Here is a 14,622-nt window from a genome sequence, read left to right as displayed (position 1 = left end):
GAATGTTTTGGAACAGGTTGCATTTATTCCAGCTGCAGCTCCTTTTAAATATAATTTAATAAAGAAAAACTAAAAGATTACTAAATATTGAAATAAATATCATCTTTTGTTAGACACCCTTCATATGTTATAGATATGTGTACTCCTTAATTAGAAAACAACTCATACACGTTTCTTTTGAACATTTATCCAATTACACCTTCGCCCTTATCTTGATTTTTGATTCCGCGACCAAACCAAAAAATCTCACGCATGCTCCCACCATCCCCAAACTAAAAATACAAATAAACACTTTGCAACAAAGAGTACATTCCAAGTGCGGGTGCAGGTCTTGGCGTGGGCTCGGAAGGCGCTGCAGGCGAAAAGAACATGCACGATGCTGAATTCACGTGTGCTCTATTCCGCTTCATTCAACTTACATGCGAAGGCCACAACTTGGGTTAGTATAAGGAAATCGAATAAATGCAAGTTGTCATTTTATTAAAAAACGCAAATATTTTCAGACTGGCAGAACTATCTACGCACACAAGCAGGTAACACTACCACAGTGAACGTGGTAATATGTACTGTGGATTACTTGCTACGACTACAAGAATCAATAATGGATTTCTACTGGCACTATTCGAGTAAAGAGATCATTGATCCTGCTGGAAAGGCAAACTTTTTCAAAGCGATTGGGGTAGCAAGTCAAGTATTCAACACGCTGACGGAAGTGATTCAAGGCCCGTGTACATTAAATCAACAAGCTTTAGCGCACTCCCGTCTTTGGGACGCTGTTGGTGGTTTTCTTTTTCTCTTTTCACACATGCAAGAAAAGTTATCAAAGCACTCTAGTCAAGTGGACTTGCTGAAAGAACTGTTAAATTTGCAGAAGGACATGATTACGATGATGCTTTCTATGCTTGAAGGAAACGTTGTTAATGGTAAGTTAATTGAAGCTTTTATTTATATTGCATACATACATATGTACATACCGTCGTTTAAAATACAAAACCGCGTATCAAAAAAATGCAAAACCGCGTATAAAAAAAATGCAAAACCGCGTATCAAGATAATGCAAAAGCGCGTATGTGAGGTTGCATAAATTATTTTCTAGAGAGTAAAACACTCATATTTCGAAATGGTTCTCTTTTCTTATAAATCAATCGCATTTCTGGACGAATGGATAAGGATTGAGCTAAGAGCTTGTGTGAGCAAATCCAATTTTTGGCAGCAAATGTCAGTTACGCCGTTTTTTCAGAATGACTATACGCGGTTTTGTACTTTAAACGACGATATGTAATAATAATTATTGGCTAAGTGTTGTTTCTCCTCCAATTTGTGGTTTTCCTCTTGATGTTGTTGCAAAAATGTAAGGACCTACAGTTTTACGAATGGTCCTCTGCAATAACGATACAACTTAAAACTCACGAAACAATACTATTATTAAGGCCCTTTAAATTTTCTCTAATCCATGTCTAATCCTTACTACTTACTTTAGTAATCCTTACTACTTACTTTACTTACTTGCTTACATAAGCCCTGTTCGCGTACGCACAATCCAGTAAATCCAGTACTGATTTTACTGGTTTTTTACTGGATGTCGTTTTCGTACGCAAAAACTTGCAAGAAACTAGCAAAAGTGGGGAAATTGAGAGAGCAAAAATGACAGCTGAACCTGCAAGTTTTACTGGATTTTTACTGGATCAATTTTTACTAGCAACTATTTGCTAGTAAGAAAAACAGCTGATGGCATGATGCTTAATGTAATTCACATTACCAAAATAATTGTTTGTGGTGCTTTTAGAGTTGCAATTGGCAAAATAAACCTATTTAAATATATAATAAGATGGAAAATACTAGTTTTCTAAGAAAATTGCATCGGAAAATAACAAATTAATCAGCTGTTCATAAAACTAGCAACTTCTTGCTTGTTTTGCATTTTCGTACTTTCTTGCATATTTCACTCATTGGGAGTAAATATTGGCTTACTCTCCGAAATTTGGTTACTGGCAAGTTACTGGATATTTTTTGCTGGAGAATACGAAAACACAACTATAGTTGTACAAGGATTATAGGAATGAGTAGTAAGGGTTTTTATTTTTTTGAGTTTTGAGTTGTGTCGTTATTGCAGAGGTGCATCGATATGTACAATTGTATTCATAAATTAGGTTGAAGTGGCTACTGAGCTATAACAACCTTCGAACTGATATTCGGAATATAAAACGATTTTTTATTGCTTCCTGCGTTTTCTTAACCTAAAAATGCCTTTGTTTATGTGTCATCTTGATTATATCGGTTTCCATTAGCGACAGCACAACTAGTCAATCCTTTACCGAATCCTTATGCAATCCCCTGTTTGATGAAGAAATCCTCGTACTTATCTCTCTCCAACGCCTTACACACTGCTCGTACCCAGTCGTCCTGCCGCTGCGCTTCGTATCGCCTCGATACTCTTTGTCGGAGATGCCCACACCCTATGCACTTTGTGCCCATTTGTTTCGGAAAAGATGTTAGGTATAGCGATTGCACCAACGCATCCCCGCGCGCTTATTTTGAGTCACCTTCCTACAACCGATGTGATACGTAATTGCGCTTACGCTCATTTTGGCTGCGTTTCTTTATACATTCCGGATAATCCCATTTCACAGCCGGAATAAACAGAATGAGTTTGAAATATACGTTGACATATCATCAGGAACGTTCTAAAGAATAAGTAAACAAAAAAGTTTATTCCAAACGTTCAGAATGAATAAAGAAATGCAGCCTCTATGTTTTACACTTATACCTACCTACGTGTGGCAATCCTTGTACCCAAAATAAGAACACAACGTAATGTATAGTTATATACATATCGCTCATTTACTTCAATAGTGTCTAGGGATAAAACGATACCATGAAAGTATCGATACCTATACTTGGAAGTAGCATCGAAAGAAATTGTCGATACCTACTAAGTCTCGGCCTAAAAGTATCGATACCTACTTGTACCGATATTTGTACCCATCGTGGAATTACACCAGGTGAAGTAATTAGAGTGAGAAGAAAGATTTTCACACTGCCATATTTGAAGATTTGCCTATAAAATTTTACTATAGGGCAGCCGAATGTCAGAAAATAAAGCGAGAAAGCTGTTTTATTACTTCACCTTTATAAGATTTCTTTGTATAAGAAAATGCTATCACATATCTATGAATTTTTGTCAAAATAACTTATGTGACTATCATTTTTATACCCGAGCGCACTTGTGCACAAGGGTATATTAATTTTGTTCACATAACGGTTGTTTGTAACAGCCAAAACGAATCGAGATAGATATAGACAAATGTATACATAAATGATCAGGATGAAAAAAGAAATCGATTAAGCCATGTCTGTCTGTCCGTCCGTCCGTCCGTCTGTCCTTCTGTCCCTCCGTCCGTGTACACGATAACTCGAGCAAAAATTTAGATATCTCAACGAAATTTGGTACGTAGGTTTTCCTTAATCCAAGGTAGGTTGGTATTGAAAATGGGCGAAATCGGACTTTAACCACGCCCACTTCCCATATAACGGTAATTTCCAGAAATACGAAAACTGCGATATTTTAGTAACTACTGGAGATTATTCACTCAAAATTGATATTTATAATAAGTTTTAGACGAAAAATAAGAATATTATAAATTTTTGGAAAATGGGCGTAGCCACGCCCACTTATGGTTACATGTGTATATCTTGGTAACCGCTGCACCAATTTCTTCCAAATTTGGCACAGTTGTTGGCCTTGGTACAGCATAGAAAATCGCCGAAACTTTTAAAATCGGACAATAACCACGCCCACATCACATATAACGGTAATTTAGAGAAATACAAAATCTTCGATAATCAGTAAATATTGAAGCTAATTTATTCAAAATTGATGCTTGCAACATCTTTACCAAGAAATACGTTTATGGTAAAATTTTGGAAAATGGGCGTGGCACCGCCCACTTATGATCACATATAAGTATATCGGTAACCGTTCTACCAATTTGTACCAAACTCGGTGTGGTTATTGTGCTTGCCACATATAAGCAAAACGTTGAAAATTATTGAAATCGGACTAAAATAACGGCCGCTTCTCATATAACGGTAAATTTCAGAAATGCTTGAAACTTCAATATTTCGAAATTGAAGGGCCAATTTACTCAAAATTGATACACCCCGGCTTACCATCTAGCGGTAGGTTTCGGAAAGGTGAAAAAACATATATTTAATATTTGCGCCGGGTATTTAATGTTCGGCTCCGCCCGAACTTAGACTTTCTTACTTGTTGATTTTAGAAAAGGTTTAAGTTTTAAAACATGTTTTACTAGGATGGCCTCCCAAAAGAACAAGAAAAAGTGCAAAGTCCAATATGTTGTTTTTTAAAAAGTCTCCAGAATTTTGTTAACATAATTTTTTTGTATTTTGTGTACGTATTCTATTTGTAATACACAAACTATTATTTTGTACAAAGAGAAATAAATTGAGATCAAAGACAATTATTTTAGAATTTACTTCATACAAATTAATTAATTAATAAAAGTCATATGTATTATAACACTGTTCAACAGCAGTTTTGCAAAGTAGTAATGGTATATTTCTGAAAGAATCATGTTGATAATTTTTGGAGGACAACGTTATAGTGTAGTGTAGGCATTCAGGCATAGAGTGAAAAGTAGCTAAGTCCATTTGAAGAAAATTTACAATGGAGGTAGAGCTGTCAAACTATAGGTAGTAAGGCCACTCGACAGCTTGCGATAGTTTAGCTGCACTATCGATACTATCGCTACTATCGAAACGTTTTTATTATATACTAAGCATATTTTCTTTTATTTCCATAAGGGTACAGTAGACTGCACATCACCAAAAAAGGTTGCGGTTTTTCTACCAAAATTTTTCGAAAAATATTAAGATTTACGTGAGCTGGACCGGTTGGAAAATACCTCTAAAAATTGAGTTTTTTATGAATAAAAATAGTTTCTTAAAAGATTTTTTGGAAAAAATCCGCTCAGATGACAAAAAAGTTTAAGCTTAACATAAGCTTACATAAAAATGTTAAAAACATGTATAATAGTGAGATTTTTGATGCTGTTTTTTTAACCTTTTTCAAAGATTTGTGTAAGAAGAAGTTGAATAACCGCTCTAAACCTTTACCGATATAGACTTGTGAGGTATCAGTGGAAAGCTATTTTCTCACCCTTATTCTATTCTTATTTTATTTCTTTGCAAAAAGGCTCATTCACGTCCCAATTTTTTCTTTATCAAATACCAACACATCTTAATTCAACATGGAATGACACTCGTTTGTCTTACCTTCCTCTTTCATACTTTGAATGAGCTTATTCGCAAAGAAATTAAAAGGGTGAGAAAATACCTTACCAATGATACCTCATAAGTAGGGAAGACAACTAGTAATTTTTAGCAAAAAAAAAACCGACTTCAACTCCCATATAAAAAAAAATATATATATATATATATCTCATGATCCGCTGATCGGATCTTAACCAGATTAGTATGGGACCACCTCTGAGACACTATCTTTCCGATGCAAAATATCGAAATCGGTTAACGTGGTCCAAAGTTATGCGGTAACATAAATAAAAAAAAAAAAAAAAAAAAAATATTCCGACGAACTGATAACCTCCTCCTTTTTTGGAAGTCGGTTAAAAATATGCAAATGCATATTCCATATGCAAATGCATATTATGACACAAAATGCATATTTTGGCGAAAAAATGCATAAAAATGATTTCTTTGGTAATAAGTTACCTAATTTTCGCATAATTTCATATGACAATACCTTTGCGGAGATAGCCAGTGTCGCTGACGAGGTTTGTTTAATTGACAAAAAAAAGGCTGACAAACAATGAAAAGTCCCGTTATTTTCTAGTAAACAATTTTAATATACTCGTAAATAATTTTCGACTGTCGTTTTCCGATAGTCAAGTTTCGCGCTAAACCGGTTTTGGTGGTTGAAAAATTCAATAAAAACATTTCCTTTTTAGCGAAAGCTGTTTAACAGTTTCCAGGTGTGTTGCGAACTGAGCAACGAGTTTTATTCTGCATCTATTGTAACCCTTGCAACTTCTCAATATCAGCAACAAAAATATTTTGTGTGAGGCAACACTTCAATAAAATGTTGCAACATTTTCACTTGGAGAATTGTCATCTTTTAAATTCTGTCCAACAAAGTCTTGTGACGTAGAACGTTCATTTGCAATATTTTCAATACATACATATATGTAAGTATGTTAAAAACTTTTCATGCGATAATCGAAAAAAATTTCGTTATACATATACATTTTTTGGGGCATATATCACGCACATTTTTTAAATTTTGGAGTCATTTTAATGATCATATAATTAAGTTTTTTGTGCATATTTTTGTCTTCCCTACTCATAAGTCTAAACTAGTAAGATTTTGGCTGAGTTAAGCATCAAAAATCTCATTATTACGATTCCGTAAAAAATTTTGGAGGTATTTTCAAATCGGTCCAGGTCAAGTCAATCTTAATATTTTTCCGAGATATTTTGGTGGAAGTGGAGTTTTTTTCTATGGGGAGTGATGCAGTCTAGTGTACAGTAATCAATATAAAAAAAAAAATACAAAGAACATAATCGGCCCTATTATGGTTGTCGAGGTCGATGTAATATTTTCATAAAAAAATAGCCCTCGTAAGTCGAACTCTAACTACGCTTACCACAGGAAGAACACCTTTCCTCGAAAATACTGTGGTCAGCGTAGCTGAAGTTGGACCTACGAGGGCTACTTTTTGTTGAAAAAGTTACATCGACGTCGCGACGACGTCGAAAACCATAATAGGCTCGAATATTATTTTAAAAAACTCACCAAGAAACTTAGTTTTAATTTTTTTTAATTAGGTATGTATACATATCATAAGAAATCCATTTTTGTTATATGTGACCTGGTCTACGGAAAGGGGGCTTAGGTGTCAAAAAATCAATTTTCACTTTTTGGTTGATTCGGATGGAAGATGAGATGCTTTTTCACGTGGTGAAAAGCAGAAAATCCTAACTTGCTTAGAAGTGTACTAAAATTGTAGAGAAAGAAGAGTCAAAATACGACAAAACTACACACACTAGCAACTTACACTTACACGATGAACTATAATAATATTCCGACCAACAACAACACTTACTGGACCAACAACAACACTTACTGGACGTCCGGCGCGGAACAATTAACGAGATAATGAGAAACTGACGAAACGAGTTGCTTACTTTTAACAGCTTTTTCACAGAAAACTAGTTTTCGCACGTAAGCTCCCTTTTCGTAGACCAGGTCACATATAACATAAAATAATCAATGTTTCAAACATGAAAAATATTTGGCAAATTTAAGGTTGGATTTTTTTATGAACGGATCAGTTCAATAGTTAAAACTATTAAACATTAATTTGCATATTTGAAAATCACAGTAGCTATTCGTTTTTGACAAGATTTATGGCTGTTTTCCAAAATAAACTCTAACTATAAATTTACATATTTTCACGCAAACATATAGAAAATATATTATTTTATTCTCAAAATACTTACCCGTATAATAAATTTATTAGCCATAAAATTGTCACCGCTTGGAAAATGGCGCAAAACTAAGAGTGGTAATTTTTCGATAGTATCGATATTGTTAAAAACTATCGATAGTAGGCCGAAACCAAAAGCCATCGATACTATCGATAGTGCCATCGATATTTTGACAGCTCTAAGATGAGGAAAAAAAACTTTTCAAAACATTTCCTTCAAGAGTTTTGCAGAAGGTTCTGCAATTTAAAAGATTTAGAACTTTTTGTGAGCTTATCGATTTTTCTGTACCTCTTTTCTAAGTAAATTTGCCTTTAATGGGATATAAACGGGAAGAAATAAAACAAGAACGTTAGTTAATCCTTTTGGAGACGTTGCATTTTTAATTTACCTTGCTTCCTATATCCATATATAAGTTTTCAGAAAAAGTGGACTCAGCAACTTTTTACTTCAGGTTTTCCATATGTTAATGAAACGATAACACCGTGCAACAAAAAAAAAAATCGAAACACATGAAGCAATTAATATACTCGCGAAATTATGGGTCAAATATAGTAAAATTTCATTTTTTTAAGGCTTTTGTAGTTTCAAAGTTATTATTATATAGTTCCAAAAATTATTTAAAAAATTCATTCCAATGGAGAAGAACAGTATGGATACCAAATGAAAGAGAAAATTCTGTAGAATTAAAAGCCATTACATTTGTTGGTTCACAAGGACGAATAGGTATTAAAATGTCCTCTTAATTAGCTTTAGTTTTTTTAAGCTAATAAAGTTAGAAAGACGAAATTCGGGGATGTGGTCGAGTGCATATTAGTCCTTAACATATAATTTTTACATAAATAGTTATTGTAAAATTTCAAGCATATTCAATGATAAAATGTTAAAAGGACATTTTTAATATCTAATCGTCCGTATGCACCAAAAAATTTAATCGACTTTAATTCTAAAGAATTTTCTGTATAATTTAATAGTCATACTGTTTTTCTACATTGCACTAAATTTTTTAATAATTTTTTGAAGTAATTATATTTTTCTTCACTTCAAAGTCCTTAAAAAAATACTGACGTCAGAGAGAAAAAATAAAAACGTAGATTTACTAAATTTGCCCCATGGTTTCGCGAATGTATAAAATTTGTTGTGTATAAAATTTACTGTCACACAATAATGATTACATTAAAAAATAAAAGTCCGCGAATAAAATTGTCATTGAATCGGGTTTCGATATAAGTACTTTCTTCCGATACCTGCTCAGTACTCGGTTCAAAAGTATCGATACCAAAATTACTTTGTATCGGACGAAAAGTATCGTGTATTTACTTGTATTTACTAGTATCGTTTTGTCCCTAACAGTGTCATGACTCAAAAAAGCAAAACTGCAAAAAAACGTCTTTAAAATTTTGAATTTACAAATACTCCCATAGTAAATATGAATACATATTTTGTACTAGTAGACACTGGTAATCGATCGAGCTAGGAATTTTTTACACAACCTAAAAGAAGAGGTTGCGGCCATTTTCGTACACTCAAATCAATACTTGCGTTCTTTGGATAACGACACTATTAAAATAAATTAGCGATATGTAAAAGCTAACAACGTAATAAAGATGAGATGTCAAGTGGACGTCGAAGTGTGCAAATGTATCATTTGGCGACGAGTAAAAAACGCAGAATTAAAAAAAGTCCACGTGGTTTACAAAATGACACGTTTTAAAGCTCAAAAATCTCGATAAACATTCATTTCTAATAATTGTCGGTGCTGCTGAGTTGCACAAAATATTGAAAAGACTTGTATCGCCTTAGAAAATTGAGGAACTAGTTATAGATGCTGAAGTAGCCGATACTTGACTCGCCATTTTACCAATTACGTGTAAATAGTGTATATATGGAAGTGATGTTAATGACGAATTAAAAGATTGGCAAAAAGACGCAATCAAAGCTAACAGATCAAAATAACATTTCCGCGACAGCCGGTTCCACGTACCGGAATGACTCGGGTTTTACCCGACCAAGGGCTGTTGTTTCAGGGATCTAACCCCGTTTTGGTCGGCGAAATCCATCAAACGTTGCTCGATCCTAGGGCTACACCTTCTCCGCACCCTTCTGCTCAGGGCTGGAATAGAGTCAAACCCAGGGCCAGAAATCTACACCTGCTGCGTATGCCAGAGACGACTGCATACAAACTCTACCTCGGTAAGGTGCAATGCCTGTGACGGGTGGAGTCACCTCCGTAACTGCTCGGGCCTGCGTACGCACCGGCAATGGGCCACGTCGTTCGTGGCCCCATGCTGTGCGAACCGGACGGCCTCCACGGCAAACCACCACCCGCCTGGGCAGCACGCAATCAACACACCCACACCCCAAAACAACACAACAATAATAGACACACAAACAAACAAAATAGCACCCACACACCGCCGCCGGCAACTCCTAGTCCCTCCGACAATCTGCTCTACTTGTCAGTCCAGAATATACCATAACGTGACATCAGTCAAGTGCAACTCTTGCCTCGGCTGGTGCCACTTTAGGGCGTGCTCAGGACTTCACACGAGATTGGACGAGTGACTATGTGGGCCCCTACTGTGCTGCCCCGTCGCATCCCTCCCCCGCGACGCCGCCAACCACCACCACAAGGCAGCACCCCCTACTGCAGCATGTACAGCAGGGGGCCGGCAGGCAACACAACTCTTTAACACCACACATCACAATCGGTCTCGCAAGGCACACAAAGGTGCTACAATTTAACTGTAACGGACTCCAGAGTAAGATCGAGGAGATAACTGTCTTCATGGGAATGCATGGAATATTAATAGCTGCGGTCCAAGAGACGAAGTTGCACGGCAATTCAACCCTGTTGAATTGCGCCGGATACAACGTGCACCGTCGAGATCGCGAGCGAGATAATGGTGGCGGTTTAGCGTTCATCACGCACCACACCGTGCAGTATCGTATCCTAGAATGTCAGGGTATTGCTATCCGGTCAGGCGATGTTGAGCTCGAAATATATAACGTATACATACCCCCTGTCACCAGCTGCCCAGCAGGATATCACCCTGAAATAGGTGCGCTACTCAGAGGTGAAAACCGTATGGTAGTTGGTGACTTTAACGCGCACCACGATCTCTGGCACTCAAGCCTGTCAAATGATCGTAGGGGAAAACATCTGGCTGAGCAGATAGACGATTCGACATTCTGCACAATGAACGACGACGCACCCACCAGGATTATGGGCAGCTGCTGCAGCTCGCCAGATCTAACAATCGTCAGCGCTGGTCTGATAAACAGCGTATCATGGCGACCTAGGCTGACTCTAGCATCAGACCATCTGCCCATAGTCATCTCGATTGATAAACCTGCCGACTTTGCTTCCGTGGATCACCAGACCTATGTCAATTTTTCCAAAGCTAACTGTAAAGGCTTCACGGATGTTACTGAGGGCGCCTTCACTGCACTACCCATACCAACCGACGTTCATGTAGGTGAAAGTAAGTTCTGCAGGGTTGTCACCGCTGCTGCAGCTCGCTTCATCCCAGCAGGATGTATTAAGGATCCACGTCCGAATTTTTCTGCCGAAGCGGCTGTTCTAGCTGACGAGCGCGACAACCTTCGTCAGGCCGATCCCGGAAATCCCCGTATTAGGGAATTCGGAGATTCGGAATTCGGAGATTCGGCAACTTGTGAACGTACATAAGCGGAAGAAATGGGAAGAACATCTGAAGACCTGCAACTTCGCCTCTGGTGTGAGCAAGCTTTGGTCAACCGTGAGGTCGTTGTCCAACCCGACGAAGCGCGACGACAGAGTCGAGATAGACTTTGGTGACCACGCTTCGTCGGACCCGGAGAGATGCGCGAGCTATTTTAGCCGGCAGTTCATTCTGCATCCTCCGGTGGATAAAGCCAAACGTCGAGTGACCAGAAGGCTGTACAAAATGCCAAAACCTAGTGCGCCTCTTGTTTTCACCAGCGGTGGGGTAAGGGTAGCCATCGGGAAGGCGAAAGCCTCCAAAGCCATTGGATCCGACGGAATATGCATGTTGATGCTGAAAAATGTGGGTCCTGCGGGAGTAGCGTACCTAACGGAGGTCCTCAACCTGTCAATGACCACTCTCGTCATTCCAGACATCTGGAGAGAGTGGTCCCACTGCTCAAACCGGGGAAACCAGCCAAAAAAGGAGAGTCTTATCGCCCGATAACTCTCCTTTCCCCGGTAGCGAAGACACTCGAGGCCCTGCTGCTCCCGTACTTCACGCTGACCCCAGCGAAGCATCAACATGGGTTCCGTAAAGTGCATAGTACAACAACAGCACTTAACGCCATAAACACTCAGATAACTCGTGGCCTATACCGAAACCGCCCCTGTGAGAGAACTATTCTAGTAGCGTTGGACCTGTCCAAGGCGTTCGACACTGTCAGTCATTCAACGCTACTAGAACACATAGAGGCCTCCTCACTCCCACAGGGGCTGAAACGGTGGTCGGCGAATTACCTGAGTGGTCGACAGTCGTCAGTAATCTCCAGAGACAAAACCAGCAAGCCACGTAAAATTAAACAAGGGGTACCACAGGGTGGTGTCCTGCCCCCGCTACTGTTTAATTATTACATATCAAAGCTTCCTCAGCCACCAGAGGGTGTTAATATAGTCTCGTATGCTGACGATTGTTCGATCATGGCGTCTGGGAATGGAATTGCTGACTTGTGCTAAAATGTAAACGGTTACCTCTCCGAACTTTATCGCCTCTTCACTGGAAGAAGCCTTGCCCCATCCCCTGCGAAATCCTCGGCAACCCTTTTCACCACCTGGACGAAGGAGGTCAGACTGCCACTGGGTATTCACGTCGATGACGTAACAATACCGACGGTGAATAACCCGAAAATCCTCGGAGTTACCTTCGACAGTCTGCTCCCCTTCTCGGCGCATACTACCGCAATTGTCAACAAAGTACAGATCCGCAACAATGTCCTCAAGTCGCTGGCTGGCAGCACTTGGGGCAAAGATAAAGAAACGTTGTTGGCAACATACAAGGCAATTGGCCGGACGGTTCTGAACTACGCAGCGCCCGTATGGTCGCCGGGACTAGCACGATGCAGTGGATGAAGCTGCAGACCTGCCAAAACACGGTATTACGAACTGCGACAGGATGCCTCTTGATGATGTCTCAACACCACCTTCACGACGAGGCCCAGATGCTCCCAGTAAAGGAGCATAACATAATGCTCTGAAAGCAGTTCCTCGCTGGGAGCCACAGACGTGGCCATCCCAGCGGGCAACTGCTCGCGGAAGAGCCCTCGCCACGGCACGTCAGGAGGCATCTTTACGAACTGACAGACGAAGTCAAGAGGTATATTAAACAACCTCTGGACCCGTCAACCTACCGACAGGCCCTCAACGGCATTCACAGGGAATCAGTCTCAAGTTATGTAGACTCCCGCCCTGCGAATGCCGTTCTAGGCACACAACCACCGGACTTGGACGGGACAGAACTTTGTCTGCCTCGGGAGACCCGCACTATAATAGCCCAACTTCGCTCTGGCTATTGCAGCTGGCTCAACAGCTACCTGAGCAGAATCAACGGAGGATTTGCCCAACCAATGCCCGGCATGTGGAGAGTCGCCACATGACTCCCGGCAACTCTTCACATGCCCTGCGAATCCCACTCAGCTAACGCCCCTGTCCCTATGGACAGCCCCTCTGGAAGTAGCACACTTCCTGGGCCTCCCCCCTAGCTGAAATAGACGACAACGTTGATGGATGAACTGCCCCGAACGGGGCTTAGTAGCCGCTACAACAACAACAATCAAAATAACCTAACTTTTGAAAGGGAGTGTGAGACAACGCTGAAAATTTAAATGCTACAGCAAGAACTTCTCAATGTGTTTGGTGTTTTTCAACTTTTCAAATGTTTCCAAATGTTTTGCGTCAATTAAATCTTAACCACATGTAACTGCCACCAGTAATACATGTGACTGTCTCTTTGGGTTTGTAAGTATCTTCATCTGTTGTTTTTTCATATATTTAATTTAACCCTTCCGTTAAATTAAGAAAAACTTACACTTAATACACTAAGGTCACGAAATGACCTATAGATATTTTAATAGGTCAGGTGAGACTTCGTTAAAATTGAATTTAGTTATTATTTCCAACGAAAAGAAATTAATGTGCTCAGATAGCGCGTTTATAAGCTGAATTCTGAATTTCCTCAAATAGGGCTTTCTTGAAGAGTTTTCTGAGATAGGGTGTTTTCGAACTTGCTGCCGAAATAGGTCGATCTTCCACTCAGGTGTCGATGTAGTTTAAGATCAAATATTCGGACATAAGATTTTTGATTTAATTTTCTTTGTTACTTACACATTATTTACTTTTCTTTATTATTGACCATGTAAAGGTACTATTGGAAAACAGATGGTAGATACACTGGTTGAGTCAGCAGGCAATGTTGAATTGATTTTAAAATACTTCGATATGTTTTTGAAACTAAAGGATTTGATTGAGTCTCCAAGCTTTGCGGAAATCGACCTAAAAAAATGAAGGTTGGGTAACTCCAAAGGACTTCCGAGATAAAATGGAGCAGTCGAAGAATTACACACCGTAAGTTAATATGATCTGAATATTATGATCAGGACCGAAAAAAATAAGCAAGAAAATATCCATTTTAAACGATTAGATAAGCACTGAAACATTGGTAAATATGCTCGCAAATATGCTCGCGAAACAACAAAATTTAAGTATAGCATAATGTTCTGTTTTTTTTCTCGGTATGTTTCAAGTATTGAAAAATTACAAGAGACAATCAAGTGTTGCTTGATATTCTCAAATAATAGAGATCTCCTCTGGCCGTTTTATTTTTTTTTTTTGTAATATTCGTTATTCTCCATTTGAGGTAAATTGTTTTTAATCTCTTTAATAACACCTATGTCTTGCCGTAAAGACAAACCATTGGTTTTAAATTTTTGTATGCAAGCAGAAATGCTATTGAAGTTACGGGTTAATAAAAACCAAATCTGTTTTTGTATTATTATTTGTAAGCATCCCTTAGGTTCCACGAACAAAAAAAAAACGTCCAGAAATGGTCAAGAAAAATTTATTGAGCCAAATTTTCT

General features: G+C 38.6%; 1 long non-coding RNA gene and 1 pseudogene across 1 annotated transcript; one reads left to right on the top strand and one right to left on the bottom strand.

Moving 5' to 3' along the window:
- Positions 1-291: 291 nt before the first annotated feature.
- LOC118754090 lies at positions 292-14,114 on the top strand (annotated as a pseudogene).
- Positions 2,192-2,830, bottom strand: LOC118754091. The gene is made up of 2 exons (XR_004994865.1): positions 2,772-2,830; positions 2,192-2,547 (listed from the first exon to the last, which is right to left on the bottom strand). It is a non-coding gene; the product is annotated as an uncharacterized LOC118754091 (long non-coding RNA).
- Positions 14,115-14,622: the final 508 nt, after the last annotated feature.

This window comes from Rhagoletis pomonella, unplaced genomic scaffold (assembly GCF_013731165.1).
Source record: "Rhagoletis pomonella isolate Grant_MI unplaced genomic scaffold, Rhpom_1.0 Rhpom_scaffold_03367, whole genome shotgun sequence".
Lineage (NCBI taxonomy): Eukaryota > Metazoa > Arthropoda > Insecta > Diptera > Tephritidae > Rhagoletis > Rhagoletis pomonella.
The sequence above is the reverse complement of the archived record's forward strand: the minus strand, read 5'-3'. Positions and strand labels throughout refer to the sequence as shown.